Below are 21664 nucleotides of genomic sequence, written 5' to 3' on the forward strand. Positions count from 1 at the left end.
TTTCTGGTGTTTCTGACATGAGCTGCTACCTTACTAATTTTCCTCAAGCCAGTAGTTCCATTTTATATGTAATCTTAAATTCTGGACTTGACATTTATCTTTTTAAAATTTCTTGTAAATAGTATTAGCTTAGTGCCCTGGTCTATCAAGATTATTTTAAAATCTTTCTAACTGTTATCTATTTTTTAAGTGCCCTGTTCAACTCTGAGAGAGTAGAGGGAAAGGGTGTTAATTTTCTATTTTACACATGAGAAGCTCAGAGAAGCTAAGTAACTTGCTCAAAGCCACCCAGTGATACGTGGAAGAGGCATGCTTTGAACCAGGCATGTTTGCAACCAAAGCCTTTCACATGCAGGGTCATATGCTTTGCAAAATCATACAGGGGTATCTGAGGACTAACCCAGACTCCCTTTGGTTTAACCATTTAAAACATTATTTTCAGAATTACAATAGGCCCTTTTATGGCCTTTGTAAATAAAGTCTAATGAAAAGACACCAAAAGTGACTTAATGGAAAATTTTCAAGATCTTAAAAGATATTATTGCAAAAAATGAGTTTCTCATTAAAAATGGTTCAGGATGGGAAAAGTGTGTTTTTCTGTGACCTCCACACGTTTGCACCTGCTGTTCACTGGAAATCTCCTTTCTCCATCTGGACAATTCTTGCTCATCCTCCAACACCCAATTCAAGGTGATCTCTTCTGTTTTGTCTGCTCTGATCTTTTCAGAGAGAGAGATTCAAATCTAAGCACTTTGATTCCAGAACCCACGCTCTTGACCTTTATACGCAAAAATTAATGTGGAGAGGAACATAAAAACAAACACATAATATGATGTGATTCATCTTACAGAAGACATAACACAAAGGCACAAAGGGCACAGAGAGGAAGAAGCAGCTGATTTACCTGAGAGAATCATGGGAGCTTTTCAGGGGATGTGATTGTTGAACTGACCCTTGAAGAAGGAGCAGGATTTGCCAGGTAGACAAGGTAGAGAGAGAATTTCAGAGAGAACAGTAACAGCAAAGGCAGGGAGGAATGAAAGCATCTTTCTCCTAAAAGCAAAATGATAACACTCTTCCCCCAAATGTCAGTCAAAGGGTGTTTTATAAATAACTCTGGATCTTAGAGATCATCTTTATAGTAAATTTTTACTTTACATTTTTAAAATGTATTTTAAAATTAGCTTGTTATCACTAATCAGTCAATGGTACAGCTAGGATTGCTGGTGTTTCCCCAAATTCTCTGATGACAAGACTTGTCTGGGGTTCTTGTTAAATACACAGCCTCCTGGGTCCCTGGAGCTCCTCATTCAATGGGTCTGGGATGAAGTCAGAAACTTGTAAGGTCTAACAAGTACCCCCAGGAAATTCCCATCAACAGAGAAGTTTGACAAACACTAGGCCAGCCTGGGCCCTGATATCCAGCACTCCTCTGATGACACTTTGCAGAGGAGGAAAACTCCAGTGCAGCAGTCAGCCTCCTGGTCAGTTAACAATTAAATCGTGTGAACCACTGCGCTGGATAACTCGAAGATATATTTCGTTAAAGAAGGTGACCAGGAGCAGTGTGCTTGGTGGTCCCGTGGATCTGTCTCTTGCTTCAACAGTGTTTGGGCAGAACCGACCTAGGGACACCCCTTCCTCTAGCCTCCGACCACCCGCCAACCATTTTTCCAGCCACAACTTTCAGAACCAACCAATCAGCTATCCTCAGCCTCTGGGACCAGCCAACACCATTTGTTGAGCTTAGCTCCTTATTGCTGATCAACCATGAGCTCCCGGATTTTTCAGAATTATTCTACCCAGGTGGAGATCGCCATCCACCGCCTGGTGAACCTGCATCTGCAGGCTTCCTACACCTACCTCTCTCTCTGGGCTTCTGTTTCCACCACGATGATGTGGCTCTGGAGGGCGTGGGTGACTTTTTCCATGAATTGGCTGAGGAGAAGCACAAGGGCACCGAACGTCTCTTGAAGATGCAAAACCAGCGCTGCGGCCGCGCCCTCTTCCAGGACCTGCAGAAGCTATCTCAAGATGAGTGGGGTAAAGCCCAGGCTGCTGTGGAAGCCTCCCTGTTCATGGAGAAGAACCTGAACCAGGCGCTTTTTGCTCTGCATGCCCTGGGTTCTGCCCACACAGACCCCCAGCTCTCAGACTTCCTGGGGAGCTGTTTCCTGGATGAGCAGGTGAAACTCATCAAGAAGATGGGTGACCACCTGACCAACCTCTGCAGGCTGGCTGGTCCCCAGGTGGGGCTGGGCAAGTATTTCCTCGAAAGGCTCCACCCTCAAGCACCACTAGGAGCCTCTGGAGCCCAGCGGCCTTTGAGAAGCCCCCTCTGGTGTCAGTGCTTCTGCCTGAAGCCTCTCTCTGCAGCCACTGAACAGCTTTTTAACTGTCCTGGAGCCCTCTCCCAAGACTTGGACCAAATGGAAACAATAAAGCTTTTTGCAGCAAAAAATACTAACAATAACAGTAACGTGAATTTGAAGCCTTGTACCGCATTTCTCTTTATAAACCCAGTGCCTGACACTTTTCCTGCACTGTCTCATCCAATCCCCTCAACGCTCCTGCCAGGTAGATATTCTTTTACATTGTACAGGTTTGGAAACTGAAACTCAAGAGGTTTGGGAAATTGTAGGTCATGAAGCTTATAGTAAGTAGCCAAATTGAAATTTAAAGCCAAATTCATCTGAATCCAGAGACTATGTTCTTCCCATTATCCCAGATTCCGGAAGGGTCTATGGCAGATTCTGTCTTCACAAAGTCAATCTATACAAATGTCTAGCCACAGTTGAAGTCTGCATGCCTTTCCTCAGGATCTCTCCATTTTAGGTTGACCTTTCACTGACCTTTCCTCCCCCACCCCACCTGCTTCACCCCAAGAAGCCATCCTGTTTTCTCCTTGCCCCTCCATTGCAGTTTTCCACCGAGATTATTTGTGTCTATAACAAGCAAGGCCACACCAGTGTCTGGCTTTAAAAGAAGCATGAGCCTTCATTCCCGAGGTAATGAGACCTTTTTTTCCAAGTTCCTTCCTTCAAAGTTCATGAACTTAATAAAAAATAAGACCAGCTCTATTACAGCCCAGGCCTCTGCTGCAGGAAGCCAGGGCTGACTGAGTAAAGGCAGCGCCTGAATGAAAAAGAAAATGTATTCATAGATCAGCACTGTCTTTGCCTTCCACCGACCAAATCCACAGACACGCTGGGAGGCACCACAGCCCACGTCTGAGCTTCCTGGTTACACACTACAGGTGACATTCACGTCACAAGGGCAAAGTGGACCTTGATATAGAGACGTTTACAGTCTTTGTTTATAGTCTTTTCTCCCCCTTCTAAGTAGAGCTTTGGAGAAGCCTGACACTTGACTCTTCAAAGTTGTTAGAGACGTGCATCCATCCGATCCCCACACAGAATAGTGTGAAAGACCCAGGGGGTGCATGCAAGGAGTTACTCCAGGCTGTTTCTCATTGGCCTCTTGCTCCTCAGCGCCAGTGGCCATTGCCACATGCTTCTGCAGCTGCCCAGTAATGGTCCCACGGTGGCCCTTGCCATCACTTCATCCCTCCAAATGGCTCCTCTTCTGAGAATCTTAAAGGTCACTAGTATTCCCCCCGCTAGTATTCCCCCACTAGTATTCCCAGCTCCTAGCAGCTCACTTGTATACCTACTGCTCTAAGGCCTCCCTGGACCCTCCAGGAACTTGGCTCACCTGCCCATCAGTCCCTGGTTAGCATTCACACATCTGTTCAGAAGACATGTTCTGAGTGCCGATCATGCTCCAGGCATGAGGGATTCACCTTGAATAAGACCCATCCTTGCTTTCCCACCAGCCTCACCTCCTTCCCTGCCCAAACTCTCCTCTCACCATCCTATGGATGCTTCATTCTTCTCCACTCAATCACTCGTCTTCTCTGCTTTGGCTGCCAAGCTGCTGGAGAAGTTTGCCTAACGAGGCTGAATTGCACCAGAAAAGAATTAGCCAACCCTGCCTTGGCTTCAGTTTCTACATCGCAAGGCTGCAATGAGAAATAGAGGAGGAAAAGAACTTAAGCCCCTAGTATACCATGTAACACAAGTAGGTGTTCAATAGATACTCCATCCAATTGCTGTGTGCTCTGAGCCACAGCCCCTCATCAGGAAAATGGAGGCAGCAAAACAACAAAGTCTTTAGGCCATAGAGGGGATTCAAAAACAAACATGTCAACAGCCATTATTCCCTTGTGCCTTCCCCTAAACGAACATGGTCTGCCTGGGCTTTGGATCCCACACCATTGCCTGAGTTCTAGGTGGTTTTTGATCACCAGCTTCACCTTATTGCATCAGAGGAGCTCTGCTGATGACAGGTTTAAGACCTGCTAGGCTCCTAGAGCCTGTGCCACTGCCTCCTAATTCTCAGCTAAGACCATCAAAAAGATTGCAGAAAGATACAGGAAACAAATCTCAGGAGGCCCTGCAGCCCGGGAGGTTTGGTGCAAGGAAATGTAACATCTCAGTGCCTGGAGCTCAGGGCTCCCAGGCCCTCGGCCCCCATCCCAGATGTTGTGGGCAGCGATGATGAGGAATGGGTTGTATTTCCTGTGAATTAAGCCATCGGGTGGGAGAACAATGTCGTCATTGATGGGGAAAGGTCACTGAAATTCCAAGGACACTTGAGGCCTTTCACTGGGTTGAGACAGAGATGCCTAATGTTAATCCTACGTAATATGAGACAACCCACTTTCTAATGACAACCCACTTTCTAATGGGCCTACTGGAAGCTCAATTGGCCATTCACTGTGATTCAGTGCATCCTCAAGGAAGTGGTTTGGAAGGGAGGGAACTTTCTTTTTTTTTTTAATCTGTGGTCCAAAACTCTCCCAGAATATATTAGCATGGGCTATTCTGATTCTTGGTGGAAAAGGTGTTTGCTCCATTCAAGACATACTTAGTTGGAAGGCGAGGGGTTCCAACCTCCAAAAATAGTGAAATCAATATTCTTTCATTTATTAAACACACATTAATGGGGCACAGAATGTAATGAACACACAGGCTATTTCTGCTGCCCTCCTTAGGGTGGTTTTTGGCCCGTGACCTTGGCTCTAAGGCCCATGTCTTTGCCCTCGTACTTTAGAGTTCATTCCTTTATTTGACAAATACTTAATGTGTGCTTCCCTTCTTCCAGGCACCGTAGTGAGGGATAAAATGGCTAACAAGACAGAGCCATTCTCTCCCCTTACATGGTTTATTGACTAACTGGAAAGTCAAACCATGACTTTATTCATTACAATTAAGTGGCACAAGTGTAATGCCAGGGGAAGTGCAGGGTCCTCTGAGAACATAGGGCAGGCCCTCTGCAAGGGGAGAAAGGAAGGGGAATTTAAGAGGATCTTTGGAGAAGCTGACATTTCAGCTGGGCCTGGACAGAAGGCTAAGAGTTAGCCCGGGGAAGGGGGAGCAGGAAATAAGGGGGACAAAAGAAGGGCACTGTCCCTGGGCTGGAGGGAGTAGGGAGTGGAAGGGGTGAGGCGTGGCTGATGCAGAGCGAGCAGATGCAGGGGAGGGCTGCCTGCCCCGCTCACTTCAGCTTTCCAGCTGCATGACGTCTCCAGACCTGCTTCAGTGCCAAGCTTTGCAACCTACTTAGCTTGGGGATGGGAAGTTCCAACCTCCAAACACAATGAAATCAATATTCTTTCATTTATTAAACACACATTCATGGGGCACAGAATGTAATGAACACACAGGCTATTTCTGCTGCCGTCCTTAGGGTGGTTTCTAGCCTGTAACCTTGGCTCTGAGGCCTATCTTCAGTGACAGCCCAACCCCCAGAGTCCCAGGAGAGGTCCAGCTTCCCAGGGGCCACTTGTCAGGGAGGGGAATCCAGACCACCTCCACTCATGTCTCCAGGGTCAGATTTCCGTAATTAGAAGAACTGGTCGGAGTGGGGAGGCCCAGGTGGTCCACCGAGTGGGACCCATGGTGCAGTGTTTCTGACACGGTGAGCTGTTTCCTCGCTCCTTTTCTTTGTCTTCGCTGGCAAGGAAATGATCTTCAGGAGAGTCGGGCACTGGAAGTGAACTCTTTGTCTCCCTAAATGACTTCTCATCTCCTGGTTTGGATTAAATTAAACTCTGTCCCAGAAATGAGAGTTTCTGCAGAGAAAACTTTAAGGAAACATGAAGAACAAGAGCAGAGTTGAAGGATAGGGGTGTGACCAACATTATTTTTATTTTCAACGATGAGAAAAAAGTAGACACAGGAAATGTCAATGGTGGCCTTGACACTGAGACCAAGCCAGGATGAAGACAGGTGATCAAGGAGGAGACCCCAGGACATCAGAGAAGGAAGCAGTGGTGACCAGGAGAGCAAGCTCACTCAGCTGGCTGCCTGTTTTTGGACAGATACGAGTTGGCAGTTTAGCACAAGTCCATAGTTTCTCTGGGATTCAACAAAACAGGTGTCAAACACTTCCTTGGCAATCCCTTAAGATACATTCAACTAACATACGCTAAATGTGGTGTGTCTGCAGAGTCAAGGCCAGAGCGTATGAGAGCACAGAACAGAGTCACCTACCCCAGCCTGTGGCAGGTCTGAAAGGCATCCTGAGAGAGGGCCACCTGAGCAGATAAAGCACACATCTGGCACACGGTAGGGTATAGGGTAGAAGCAGGTAGTACAGCATGGTACAAACACTACAGCCAGACTGCCTGGGGTCAAAGAGGACCCTGCCATTTACTAGCTGTGCAACCCTGGGCAAGTTCCCCTAACCTCACTGCGCCTCAATTTCCTCATCTGTAAAATGAGAATAATAATAGTACTTCGCTCATAAGTTTGATGTGAAAATTTTGAAAGAGTCAATATATGCAAAGTGCTGAGAATGGCACCTGGTAAGTGCTACATAAATGTTAGCTATGATTAAGGAGATGTGTGGTTAAGTTTTTTTTTTTAATTAATAGTCTTTATTTTAAAGCAGATTTAGGTTTATAGAAAAGCTGAGCAGAAAGTACACAGAATTCCCATATACCCCTCCCTTCCACACACAATTTCCCCTACTGTTGGCATCTTACATTAGTATGGTGCATTTGTTACAATTGATGAGCCAATACTGACACATTATTATTAACTAAAATCCACAGTTTACACTAGGGTTCACTCTGTGTTGTACATTCTATGGGTTTTGACAAATGTATAATGTCAGGTATCAGCCATTACAGAATCACATAGAATAGTTTCACTGCCCAAAAGAATCTTCTGTGCTCTATCTCTTCCCTTCCCCCACCCCCAACTCCCTATCCCCTGACAACCACTGATTTTTTTTTTTATTATCTCCATAATTTTACCTCTTTTAGAATGTCATATTGTTAGAACCATACAGTACATAGCCTTTTCAAATTGGCTTCTTTCACTTAGCAATATGCATTTAAATTTTCTCCATGTCTTTTCCCTGATTAAGTTTTTATAAATGGTGGGTATATTCATACCAAGTTGAATGACAATACTCAAAGGAAGCTGAATAAAGAGTCTTTACCTTGTCAATCTATAGAAAGTTCTGCTAATATTTGCCTTTGGAACTATGCTATTTCATCCTCCAGTGAAGTCCGACCACTAAGGGTTTTTGTCCCTAGTTAAGTAACTCCTTTAAAATACAAACATTCCTGGGAGGTCACATTTTAAATATTTCAGGTCTAGAACTATAGCATTGTTCAGCTTGAAGGAGCTTCAGTATCAAATGTTCCCAAACCCGTATTTTTTTTTTAACATCTTTATTGGAGTATAATTGCTTTACAATGGTGTGTTAGTTTCTGCTTTATAACAAAGTGAATCAGCTATACATATACATATATCCCCATATCTCCTCCCTCTTGCGTCTCCCTCCCACCCTCCCTATCCCACCCCTCTAGGTGGTCACAAACACCCAGCTGATCTCCCTGTGCTATGCAGCTGCTTCCCACTAGCTATCTATTTTACATTTGGTAGTGTTTGTATGTCCATGCCACTCTCTCACTTTGTTACAGCTTACCCTTACCCCTCCCCGTGTCCTCAAGTCCATTCTCTATATCTGTGTCTTTATTCCTGTCCTGCCCCTAGGTTCTTCATAACTAATTTTTTTTCTTAGATTCCATACATATGTCTTAGCATACGGTATTTGTTTTTCTCTTTCTGACTTAGTTCACTTTGTATGACAGACTCTAGGTCCATCCACCTCACTACAAATAACTCAATTTCGTTTCTTTTTATGGCTGAGTAATATTCCCTTGTATATATGTGCCACATCTTTATCCATTCATCTGTCGATGGACACTTAGGTTGCTTCCATGTCCTGGCTATTGTAAATAGAGCTGCAATGAACATTGTGGTACATGACTCTTTTTGAATTATGGTTTTCTCAGGGTATATACCCAGTAGTGGGATTGCTGGGTCATATGGTACTTCTACTTTTAGTTTTTTAAGGAACCTCCATACTGTTCTCCATAGTGTCTGTATCAATTTACATTCCCACCAACAGTGCAAGAGGGTTCCCTTTTTCCCACACCCTCTCCAGCATTTATTTTTGTAGATTTTTGGATGATGGCCATTCTGACTGGTGTGAGATGATACCTCATTGTAGTTTTGATCTGCATTTCTCTTATTATTAGTGATGTTGAGCATTCTTTCATGTGTTTGTTGGCTATCTGTATATTTTCTTTGGAGAAATGTCTATTTAGGTCTTCTGCCCATTTTTGGATTGGGTTGTTTGTTCTTTTTGATATTGAGCTGCATGTAAATTTTGGAGATTAATCCTTTGTCAGTTGCTTCATTTGCAAATATTTTCTCCCATTCTGAGGGCTGTCTTTTCATCTTGTTTATGGTTTCCTTTGCTGTGCAAAAGTTTTCAAGTTTTATTAGGTCTCATTTGTTTATTTTTGTTTTTATTTCCATTACTCTAGGAGGTGGGTCAAAAAGGATCTTGCTGTGATTTATGTCATAGAATGTTCTGCCTATGTTTTCCTCTAAGAGTTTTATAGTGTCTGGCCTTACATTTAGGTCTTTAATCCATTTTGAGTTTATTTTTGTGTATGGTGTTAGAGAGTGTTCTAACTTCATTCTTTTACAAATAGCTGTCCAGTTTTCCCAGCACCACTTATTGAAGAGGCTGTCTTTTCTCCATTGTATATTCTTTCCTCCTTTATCAAAAATAAGGTGACCATATGGGTTTATCTCTGGGCTTTGTAGCCTGTTCCATTGATCTATATTTCTGTTTTTGTGCCAGTACCATACTGTCTTGATTACTGTAGCTTTGTAGTATAGTTTGAAGTCAGGGAGCCTGATTCCTGCAGCTCCGTTTTTCTTTCTCAAGATTGCTTTGGCTATTCGGGGTCTTTTGTGTTTCCATACAAATTGTGAACTTGTTTGTTCTAGTTCTGTGAAAAGTGCCATTGGTAGTTTGATAGGGATTGCATTGAATCTGTAGATTGTTTTGGGTAGTATAGTCATTTTCACAATGTTGATTCTTCCAATCCAAGAACATGGTATATCTCTCCATCTGCCAAACCCGTATTTTAGAGATGGAAATCAGACAGAGAGGTTACTTAGTGAAGAGTACACAGTCAAAGACAAGCAACACGTCATTCGTCTAGGAAGTCACCTGTCACTTGAATGCAGGTTTGGAGAGGTAGGGCCAGTAACCACACAGCCTGAACTGAAAAATTAAGATACAAGTTTCAACAAAAAGATCTTTTGAATTTCATCCATGAACATATACATGTACAATCATTTAATTATTTCATGTATAACCTTTATCAATAATAACAACATTAAAGTTAGGGCTATTTATTTACCAACATATACTTATTGGGTGCCTACAAAATGTAGACAATAAGCTAGGTGTAAGGATATGCAGGTAAAAATAATACAGGCTTGCAGAAAGTAGGAATCAATGACTGCCTGGGGGAATCCAGGAAGGTTTCCCCGAAGAGGTGGCATTTGATCAGGCCCTGAAGGATGAACAGATATAGGTGGGAAAAGAAGGACACTAGAGTGAACCTGGGAAGAGGAAAGTGTGGGATGTTTATTCAGGAGTAATGAGCAGTTTTGACTGGCCGAGAAGAGAACACATGGGGAAGTCACAGAAGTGAGGCTGCACATTCCCCATTACAGTGTCAGGGTGACTGTAGGCTGCAGAGGGGCTGGCCTGGGCAGAGCCCTCAGAAAGCTAACTCCTCCATGTCACCACTGTTCCCAAGGCCCAGGTTGTTCCACCAGTGTCAAGTGTCCAGCCAGCCACTGAACACTTGCCAAAAGGCAGTCTACAGCAGGTTCTTAGAGAACTCAAGGACTCTCTGCTTCCTCCCTGTGTCCTTGGCGCCGTGTCCTCATTGTGCTCTCTAAGGAACAAGTTTCCTCTCGAAGGGCAGACAATAGAATTCTTTTGAGAGAGACTTCTCAGGCATGAGTCGTCCCAAGGCAACCTTAATTCAGCCTGGGCGGGGTGGGGGTGGGGGGTGGTTAGAGGGTGGGCTTTCCTTCCTGGAAGTCCAGCTTATTAGCGAATTGCCTCCCCACCCTCATCCCACCCCTGCTGGCAGCCCTGCACTTCCAGCCCCCATTCCTCTGCTAACGCAGCAGCCTCCCACCAGCCCTTGCTGTCAGGATGGGCTTAAGCGACTTTCTCCATTAAATCCCAGACTCCTTATTTGATGCAACCGTTTTTCCACCAGCCTCCCCAAGCTTGTCAGAGAAAGGAAGGCTCTGGGTCTGCAAGACACCCCACTCAAATAAATGCCCAGTTGACAAGCAAGCGCCGCCATGTCAAAGAGGAATCAGGAGTGTGGTTGACAAGGAGGGGGTCTTGGGAAAGTGAGGGCTTTTTGGGACTGATCTCCCACAGTCCTTTCAACACTTACCTCCCTCCTGACTGCTTCCCCACCACTGTAGATGAAGGCATGCATGCGCACGCATGCGCGCACACACAGCCCTGGTCCTCTTATTCCCTGTACTCACCCCATTATCACTCCCCACTGCCAAGCTTTCCTGACCCTTCATGTCCCCACTAATTCTGATACTGTCATGCACCTCAACACCACGGGACACAGTGGGATGGAGTGGCGAGAACAGGGGCTTTCAAATCCTACAGACAGGGGCTATATTGCAACCCTAGTACCTATGTATTGTTTGTACCGTGTATAAACCTCCCTCAGCCCCAGTTTCTGCACCTGCAACCTGGAGATAAAGAAAATGAAAGGACTAAAGTATATAAAGTGTGTAAATAACCAAGAACTGTAGCTCACACAGAGTGTAATTCCAGGTGATTTCCTTTCCTCTGCCTCCCTTAACAAATTAAACTCAATTGCATTCAAACAAGCACAGTACCGGAATGTCCCTTCAAGGGCACAGAGAAACAGTATCATGGGGAGGACAAAGGCTCAGAGACAGATCCTATCTCATACAATACAAATTTTTATTGCAAAGAACAGAAACCCCAACTCAAATTGGCTTCAGGGAGGGAAAAAAAGAGTTAATTGCTTTGGCAAAATTGATCAATACTCCCAAGATCTGTTCTCCCATCCTTCTCTTTAGTAATAGAACTCCCTGTCTCCCGTGACGGAAAGGTTGTGACCGTCTGTCCCACACACACTCCAGAGGCTGCATTTCCCGGCCTCCCTTGCATCTAGCCATGACCGTGCAGTGGAATGTAAATGAAGGAGATGAGTACAGTTCTCAGGTCACTTTCTTTAAAAAGAAGCTGATCGCTCTACGTATCTTCTTGTGTTCTTCCTGGGTTGAGAAATGGGTCAGTTGAAGCAATCACTTGGGACCTAGAGATGGAAGCCACATGTTGAGAATGGCAGAGCTACTCTGGCAGCCCTAGACCACTTACCTCTGGGCTGTTATGTGAGAGAGAAATAAACTTCTATGTTGCTTAAATCCTTTTGCTGGGGAGTCTATATAATAGCAGCCCAGCCTCCAACTTACGAACAATTAATTTCAAGTGAGACTTGATTCAGCAGTTTCCAACAATGTCACCAAGAACCTGTTTTCTTTCATTGTCTCTGTTCTGCTTCCAATGGTGTCTGTCTTATTCTCAGACTCTGCCTGACTCCCTCCCATAATTGGTCCCTAGTCCCCCAGCCCTTAAACAGCTCCCGGGACTTCCCTGATACTAACAAAAATTTCTGCAGCCAGTACTGACCTCAAATCCTCACACAACACACTGTAGAGAAGAGGAATATTTTCTACTCTTAGCATCACAAGCTGGCAAGAGGGACACTAAAGGACAGACAGATAAGCTAGTAAACTTAAAAGGCTGACAGTTACTCATTTTCTCCTTTGCACATCTTGCTTAACTGTTTAGCTAGAGCCATTAGCTTAGGATTTACACCAAGTACTGTGGACTTTAGAATCCAGCTCTAATATTCAGACCATGCTCCTTCAGAGCCCTCTTGGGTTTCTACTGTGGGAGACAAACACCTGTTTCCCACAAAGTCCAAGATACACGAAGGAGGAAACTAATTCCCCAAAATGAAATTAAGTCCTGTGAGGAAGTGGAGGTCAATGCTGGGAAGCTAAACAATGGTAAATGTCCACCCCATCACCTATATACTTATATCATTTAAACTTGTAATTCCAGCCCAAACCTCTCTCCTGTGACTCAGACAGGGACAGGACCAGAGTGACGCAAGCAAGGAGCCCAGGAAACTTTTAATTTCCTGAAAAATCTAAGGAAACACTCATTCTCAAGTACTGACCCTGCACTAGTCGGACCCTGAGAGTGAATGCCTCCTTAAATTTTGCTCCCTAACTCTAGTCCTGACCCCTGACCTTCAAGCCTGTGTACTGGCCATTTATCTACCAGGATATTTCTTAGGCTGCTTAAGTTCAAGCATGGTTAAGATAGATCCTGTCACCTACCACTTCCCAACCTTGTCCTTCGACGCTCCCTATGACACTACCACCTACCACCTATCTAGGTGCGCAAGAAAGATTCTTGGGAATCATCTTTGGTGTCACCCTGTCTTCACCTCCCTCTAGACAATCACCAAGTCCTAACCATTCAACTTTGTTTAGTCAGCCCTCCACAACCACAGATGCAAAACCCCTGGATACAAAGGACCGACTGTACTCATTGTACTATGCCATTTTATGTAAGGGACTTGAGCATCTGCAGATTTTGATATTCAGGGGGCTCCTGGAACCAAGCCCTCACAGATACTGAGGGATGACTGTACATATCTCCAAAATCCATCCCCTTCGCCAAGCCTGCCATGCCTGTGGCACGAAACTAAGTTACTCTCATCTTTCCACTTGAAATTTGCAACAGCCCCATACCTGGCCTTCCCACTTCCAGTCTTGCTTTCCTCCAATCACTTTTTCCTATCATAAACAGAATGGTCTTTCCTAATTTTACTTACAAAGTAGTCCCCCACAATTTGACCCCACTGACTTCTCCAGGCTTGGTTATTACAACTACAGCCATATTGTCTTCTCTTGGTTCCGCAATCCCTCCATGCTTCTCGAACTTTCTTTACATGTTCTTCCTCCTCCCACCCACCTCCCCCATAACTTCTTTATTCTTAGAGTATTAGCTTAAACTTTATTTCCTCCCAAAGGCCTTCCTGACCCATAAACTAGGGGAACCCCTTCTCTATGCTCCCATAACACCTAGTTCTACTTTTAAGACACTCATCAGATTTTTGAAAAACACTTGTTTACTGTCTGCCTTTCCTGACTGGCTATACGATCCTTGAATTGCTTATCATAAGTTGGATGAATGTTTGAGGTAAGAACCAACTCTACAAATCCCAAAATTACTACCCTGGCAATGCATTTATTTATTCAGCTATCATGTACTAAGCCTCCAGAGGGTGCCAGGACTTTGCTAGGCATCGAAGCTGCAGAGATTAAAGAGACATGATCCATACCCTGAGGGCACTCAGAGTCTAGTACACCAGTGAAGAGCCCAAGCATCAGAGTCAGAGGCCTTGGTTCTCTCACTTGTAAAATGCGACTATATCCTATAACAGATGTCTCTAGTACTTTCATCATGTTCTGTTGATCTACCCCTAATTTCAGTTGCAACTGTAATGGGTATTTCCATGCGAGCTCAGAATCATCTTGTACTGTCAGCTTCCTACCTCAAACAAGTATTTCCCATCTTTCAGCATCCTCCCCCAGAGCTTTCTCCAATATTGCCTTAATCTACTTACCTGTGTAGGTAAGCTCAGCCCAGGAGTGTAGGAGCACCTATGACCACCCAGATTCTAGGACTGCTCCTAATCCACAAGGCATGGTGGCTGGTGGGTAAATGCCCCAACCTCCCACTTTTCTAGGAGACAGAATTGAACCCCCAATGCCTACAGGCATGACCTCAAAACACACACTCATTTTGCCTTTCCCTCCTTCCCTGTCTCCCTCTCCCTGTTCCCTCACTCCTCCTTCTTGGGATCCCTGTACCGCCACCCAGATCCTTGTATCAGGCTTCACTTTGAGTGGAACCCAAATTAGAGTACCAAATTCACAAGGTTATTCCAAAGACTAACTGTGGCAACATGAGTGAAATTTTTAACACAGTTCCTAGCACACCATCAGTGCTTAATAAATTGTAATTTAGCTACTCTGTTCCTGGTGGGGGAGATGGACAGGTATAATCCAATAAGATAAATGCTATAATAGAAGTATAAAGTGGTTGAAAGGGCAGAATGAGAACAAGCAAAGGAGCCCTTAAGTTTGGAAGAATCAAGGACACTTCACAGAGGAAGTTTCTCTTAAACTGAGCTTCCTTAAAGGCCCACAAATCAAAAGAGAAAATTCCCAACAAGGGACATAGCAGAAAGGAAAACGTGACATATGACAGAACATGGCATGTTATGGGATGCATAAGCAGTTCCGTATCATAGGAGGGTTAAGAGAAGGTTTATGAGGGGTAGAAACTGAGGGCACGGAGTGTGGCAGAGGCTCAAGGAATCCCCACCAAAGAGAGAGGCAATGTCTGAGGCTCCTACAGAGAAGACCTGCCCGGACTCTCCTGCAGATAGCCGCTCAGAGAGGGACACATAAGGTTCACCATCCATCTACACATGTGCTTTCCCTGCTCCTGTTTATTTACACTCTGCGTGGCTGGAGAGAATCAAGGCATAATTCATGACCCACCCCCTTCAGCACCCTGCAGAGAGGGGGAAGCAGGGAACATCCCTGTCAAGTGCCAGATGTTTGGCAGGGCCCTAAGGGCTGCTGATGGCTTTGGAGGTGAAACAGGAAACTCTTCTGGGGCAGGAAGACTGGAAGTGCAGAAGTTTGCTGAATGAAAGACAAGTGGCTTCAGAAAAGTAGGGGCTGATGAGATGGAGTCGAGTCAGACACATCTGGGTTCCAGTCTCAGCGTGGCTCCTTCCTGACTATGTGGCCCCTGACAAATCACTTCCTCAACCTGAACCTCAATTTCTTCAGCTCATGTCCCTTTTAGAGCCCTGAGGTTCAAGGATGCTATGAGGCAGTATATGAACTTCACTTTGAAGGTTGAAAAGGATTTTGTTACCCCAAAGCTCCTTTTTACTTGGAATGAGTAGACCACCAAATGAGATGTCTTTGACCCAAAAGGAATTCAAAAAAATACCAAAAAAAGCTCAGAGGCCTGCTCACCTGCCTTTAGAGTAAACAATGACTTTTAAACAAAGGACATACAGAACAATAGATTAATGGGGGGTTGGGGGAGGAGTTGGAGGGGAAAGAATCCTACTGGGTATTTAGAAATGCTAGTTGGCTAACTTTCACTTTCACCTGGTTACTTTAGTTCCAAACTGGTAGCTAAGAGCTCATAAATTTTTGCTGAAGTTTTTTCCAGTCTCCTGTCCCACTCTGCATCCTACTCCAGCCATGCTGAATGAACCGCTCTGCAGCCTCCTAAAATGCCCTCATCTTCTATTTCTTTGTCTTTGTCCATGTTGTTCATTCATTCAACAAACATTTACTAGGTCCCATTTGTTAATTTTTGTTTTTATTTCCATTTCTCTAGGAGGTGGGTCAAAAGGATCTTACTGTGATTTATGCCATAGAGTGTTCTGCCTTTGTTTTCCTCTAAGAGTTTGATAGTGTCTGGCCTTATATTTATGTCTTTAATCCATTTTGAGTTTATTTTTGTGTATGGTGTTAGGAAGTGTTCTAATTTCATTCTTTTACATGTAGCTTTCCAGTTTTCCCAGCACCACTTATTGAAGAGGCTGTCTTTTCTCCATTGTATATTCTTGCCTCCTTTATCAAAGATAAGGTGACCGTATGTGTGTCGGTTTATCTCTGGGCTTTCTATCCTGTTCCATTGATCTATATTTCCTTTTTTTTTTTTTTAACATCTTTATTGGAGTATAATTGCTTTACAATGGTGTGTTAGTTTCTGCTGCATAACAAAGTGAATCAGTTATACATATACATATGTTCCCATATCTCTTCCCTCTTGCATCTCCCTCCCTCCCACCCTCCCTATCCCACCCCTCTAGGTGGTCACAAAGCACAGAGCTGATCTCCCTCTGCTATGCGGTTGCTTCCCACTAGCTATCTATTTTACGTTTGGTAGTGTATATATGTCCATGCCACTCTCTCACTTTGTCACATCTTACCCTTCCCCCTCCCCATATCCTCAAGTCCATTCTCTAGTAGGTCTGTGTCTTTATTCCTATCTTGCCACTAGGTTCTTCATGACCTTTTTTTTTTTTCCCCCTTAGATTCCATATATATGTGTTAGCATACTGTATTTGTTTTTCTCTTTCTGACTTACTTCACTCTGTATGACAGTCTCTAGGTCCATCCACCTCACTACAAATAACTCCATTTCGTTTCTTTTTATGGATGAGTAATATTCCATTGTATATATGTGCCACATCTTTATCCATTCATCTGTCGATGGACACTTAGGTTGCTTCCATGTCCTGGCTATTGTAAATAGAGCTGCAATGAACATTTTGGTACATGACTCTTTTTGAATTATGGTTTTCTCAGGGTATATGCCCAGTAGTGGGATTGCTGGGTCGTATGGTAGTTCTATTTTTAGTTTTTTAAGGAACCTCCATACTGTTCTCCATAGTGGCTGTATCAATTTACATTCCCACCAACAGTGCAGGAGTGTTCCCTTTTCTCCACACCCTCTCCAGCATTTATTGTTTCTAGATTTTTTGATGATGGCCATTCTGACCGGTGTGAGATGATATCTCATTGTAGTTTTGATTTGCATTTCTCTAATGATTAATGATGTTGAGCATTCTTTCATGTGTTTGTTGGCAATCTGTATATCTTCTTTGGAGAAATGTCTATTTAGGTCTTCTGCCCATTTTTGGATTGGGTTTTTTTTTTTTTTGTTATTGAGCTGCATGAGCTGCTTGTAAATCTTGGAGATTAATCTTTTGTCAGTTGCTTCATTTGCAAATATTTTCTCCCATTCTGAGGGTTGTCTTTTGGCCTTGTTTATGGTTTCCTTTGCTGTGCAAAACCTTTTAAGTTTCATTAGGTCCCATTTGTTTATTTTTGTTTTTATTTCCATTTCTCTAGGAGCTGGGTCAAAAAGGTTCTTGCTGTGATTTATGTCATACAGTATTCTGCCTATGTTTTCCTCTAAGAGTTTGATAGTGTCTGGCCTTATATTTAGGTCTTTAATCCATTCTGAGTTTATTTTTCTGTATGGTGTTAGGGAGTGTTCTAATTTCATACTTTTACATGTACCTGTCCAGTTTTCCTAGCACCACTTATTGAAGAGGCTGTCTTTTCTCCATTCTATATCCTTGCCTCCTTTATCAAAGATAAGGTGACCATATGTGTGTGGGTTTATCTCTGGGCTTTCTATCCTGTTCCATTGATCTGTATTTCTGTTTTTGTTCCAGTACCATACTGTCTAGATTACTGTAACTTTGTAGTATAGTCTGAAGTCAGGGAACCTGATTCCTCCAGCTCCATTTTTCTTTCTCAAGATTGCCTTGGCTATTCTGGGTCTTTTGTGTTCCCATACAAATTGTAAAATTTTTTGTTCTAGTTCTGTGAAAAGTGCCATTAGTAGCTTGATAGGGATTGCATGGAATCTGTAGATTGCTTTGGGTAGTGTAGTCATTTTCACAGTATTGATTCTTCCAATCCAAGAAGGAATGGATAAAGAAGATGTGGCACATATATACAATGGAATATTACTCAGCCATAAAAAGAAATGAAATTGAGCTATTTGTAGCGAGGTGGATGGACCTAGAGTCTGTCATACAGAGTTAAGTAAGTCAGAAAGAGAAAAACAAATACCATATGCTAACACATATATATGGAATCTTAAAAAAAATGGTTCTGATGAACCTAGGGGCAGGACAGAAATAAAGATGCAGATGTAGAGAACAGACTTGAGGACATGGGGTGGGGGAAGGGTAAACTGGGACTAAGTGAGAGAGTAGCATTAACATATATACACTACCAAATGTAAAATAGATAGCTAGTGGGAAGCAGCTGCACAGCAGAAGGTCAGCTCGGTGCTTTGTGACCACCTAGAGGGGTGGGATAGAGAGGTTGGGAGGGAGGCGCAAGAGGGAAGGGATATGGGGATATATGTATACATATAGCTGATTCACTTTGTTTTACAGCAGAAACTAACAGAACATTGTAAAGCAATTATACTCCAATAAAGATGTTAAAAAAAAAATTTACTGAACAGGAGCCTCTCTGGCCTGGGTTCTGAACAGTGAAAAAAAACGAAAGACGTGGTCCCTGCCTTCGTAGGCATGTAGTCTAAGATTAACTAGATTAACTAGGTAGACATTAACTAAAGAGTGGTGCACAAAATGGAAATGTCAGAGGTTGTACATGCTACAGTGGGGCAGAATATTGTTCATGAGAGTCATAGTAGAAGAAATTGACTTAGTTATGGAGGTCAGGGAAGGCTCTTGGAGTTAGTAATGCCTTTATGTCCTTCCTTTTAAGGACAAAGTCCCATTCAGCTTTACAAGGCAGCTCAGATATCTCTGCGAAGTCATCTGCATCTTGCCAAGCAAGACATTCTTTCCTTTGGGATCTGTAGAGTTTTTGTTATGGACACTAACGGAGCTTTGGGGGCACTGTGTTAGTATCTTGAGCTATGTTCTAGTCTGTCTCCTCATAAACTGTGAGTGCCTTGATAGTGCAAGGACTTCATTACCCACTTCTGCATCCCTGACGCTGCACCAGATACAAACGAGAGGAAACTGGAGTTAGTTGAAATGTAAATTGGCTGCAAATTCAAGATATTTTTGTAAGTGAGTAACTTATTTCACAATTAGCAATCTAAATAATGTTCTGATTCATACAAGTTTTTCTTAATAAAACAAATTCTTTTCTAATAAGTTTTCCTGGATGTATTATATAATTAGTAAAAATAAGCCATGTATGAAAACTCTAGACCTGCCATTCAACTAACAGATCATAAAATTCCTTCACTGGATTTTAAAGATATTCATCTGTAATTTCTCCATAAGCCCAAAGTCTGGCTGTCAAAGTGACTGAAGTAGTGAGGTTTCTTATTTCATATATGAATTTTTATGATGTGGTCTACCTATGTGGTCAGGATCACTTAGGAAAAGGCAGGTGGGTTTTTGGGCTTTGAAACAGAAGTAAAAAGAACTTGTTGAAAGTCCATTTCTCAGAAGTAAATACGTCTGTCGCCTTTCCTCCTTACATGGTAGAGTTGTTACAAAACAGCGCCAGAATTATTTGGTTTCCTATCACTGGGTAGGAAATTGCCTTGTACTTTGCGCATTCAATTACCTCCACCTGGAAAGTCTTTGCTCCTATCAAAATCTTAGGCACACTTCAACCCCCATCCTTGTTTATTTTACCAATGGTTGGATGGCTGGAATTTACCCAAGGTCATAAAACACATTCGTGGCAAACTAAGAGAACAGGCCTCTAGCCATCCTGGCCTATATTCCTTGCTCCCCACCAGGGTTGTCCAAAGGGCATGGGGTCCCAGGTATTTGGGAAACGTTATCTAACTCCCTCTTCCCCTTTCTAGAGAAGTTTTAATCCCTATTAACACCAAAAATGCTATAAAAAATCCTGTAGCTTAGATGCAATTTAGAAACCATTATTTTTTTATTTAATGCAGCATTTTCCAACTCATTTGAGCCCTTTACCCCATCCATTAACTTCCCCTAGAATTATTTTTCCAGAAAACAATTTGGCAAACACTACTGTCTGTCATGATTTCTCTCACTCACTTTCTCCCTATCTTTTTAGATGGGGGAGCCACAGACAGTTATTACATAGGTGAGATGCTAAGATATTTGGATAATCACCTCTCTTCACGGCCATGAGAGAACTCTATTTTACATTTAAATAAGAATCAAATACAAAATCAAAGGGGAAAGGAATGAAAGAGCAGCTTATGAAGGAAGAGACAAATTGTCATTAAGTTATGGAAAGGTGCTATGTCTCACTGAGTATCAATATTCATAGCAATGCAAAGTGGAAAAGATAAAGGGAACCGAATCTCTGCACCTCCCCCTCCCTTCCCTTTTTCTAGAGCAAAACAAATACCTCTTACTTTCTGAGGTGGAGAAGATTGCCTATTCTTTTCTTGCTTAAGTTCCTCATAACACCTTTATTCCCAAGTAGTTTATCAAGATATTTTCATAAGAAAGACAGTTATCTCCCTGAGAGGAATTCTGGTGATGGCCATTAAGATTTTTTTTTTAATTTACCTCATTACACACATATACAGAGGCAGTATTGCACAGTAGTAAGGAACATAGTGGGCTATATATCTTGTCTTCTTGCTGTATATCTTGTCTAGCTGTGTGGCCTCGGCAAGTTATTTAAATGTGGTGTCCTAGTATGCAGAATGAAGATTATAATACTGCTGAACTCATAGGGTGTTTATAAGGATTAAATGAGTTAATACATGTAAAACGCTTAGAACATTGCTTGGCACAAGATAAGGTCTCAATGAATATTAGCTATACATTTTTATTAAACAAGTTTTTACTGCATTTACTCTGACCCCTTCTCTTCCTATGGGACTTTATCCCTTTGGGTCAACTCCTTTAAATGCAGTCAACACTTATAAGGCATTAGCAAGAAGATGTACCATTGTGAGCATTGTAGATCATTATTGCAAAAAAAACTTCTGGCCAATGATATATGACTGCAGATAGTGACAGGACTATGTGAAAGTAATGGACCAGCAGGATAGCATAACAGCTGGGAGTCAGGGAGCCTGTGTTCAAATCCCAACTCAGAAACGTACTTGCCATTTGACCCTAGAGAAGTTGCTTGACCTTATCCCTAAGCTGGTTTCCTCATTTGATTAATGTGAGTTAAAATAAAGCCTACCTTACAGAGCTGAGAGGATGAAGAGACATGACATAGAAGGAAAACATGCCTAGTACACATTACATGCTCAATAAATTAGATGGAGGTAGTAATGAACAGTCAGCATAACATGTGTGTTTAAATGAGGGTCCCATTCAATGTTTTTCACTCTAGAGGCTATGTATATATCTCAGTGTTACTATCAACTTCCAAATCCTATTTAGATATGATCCTTGGAACACCTGAGAATATCTGTCATCCACAAACTCATCAACTGCAATAACTATGGGTAAGATTTTTACATCTTCATTTTGTTCATATATTTTTATGTCCCTGAGATCATTCTGTATAAATATTTTATACCCTACTTTTCTACTTAACATGATGTTAAAGGTACGTTCCCA

At 42.8% G+C, this 21664-nt stretch overlaps 1 pseudogene; it reads left to right on the forward strand.

The window, feature by feature from the left end:
• Positions 1-1770: 1770 nt before the first annotated feature.
• LOC118897684 lies at positions 1771-2615 on the forward strand (annotated as a pseudogene).
• The last annotated feature ends 19049 nt before the right edge of the window (positions 2616-21664 follow it).

Source organism: Balaenoptera musculus, chromosome 1 (genome assembly GCF_009873245.2).
Source record: "Balaenoptera musculus isolate JJ_BM4_2016_0621 chromosome 1, mBalMus1.pri.v3, whole genome shotgun sequence".
NCBI classification, from domain to species: domain Eukaryota; kingdom Metazoa; phylum Chordata; class Mammalia; order Artiodactyla; family Balaenopteridae; genus Balaenoptera; species Balaenoptera musculus.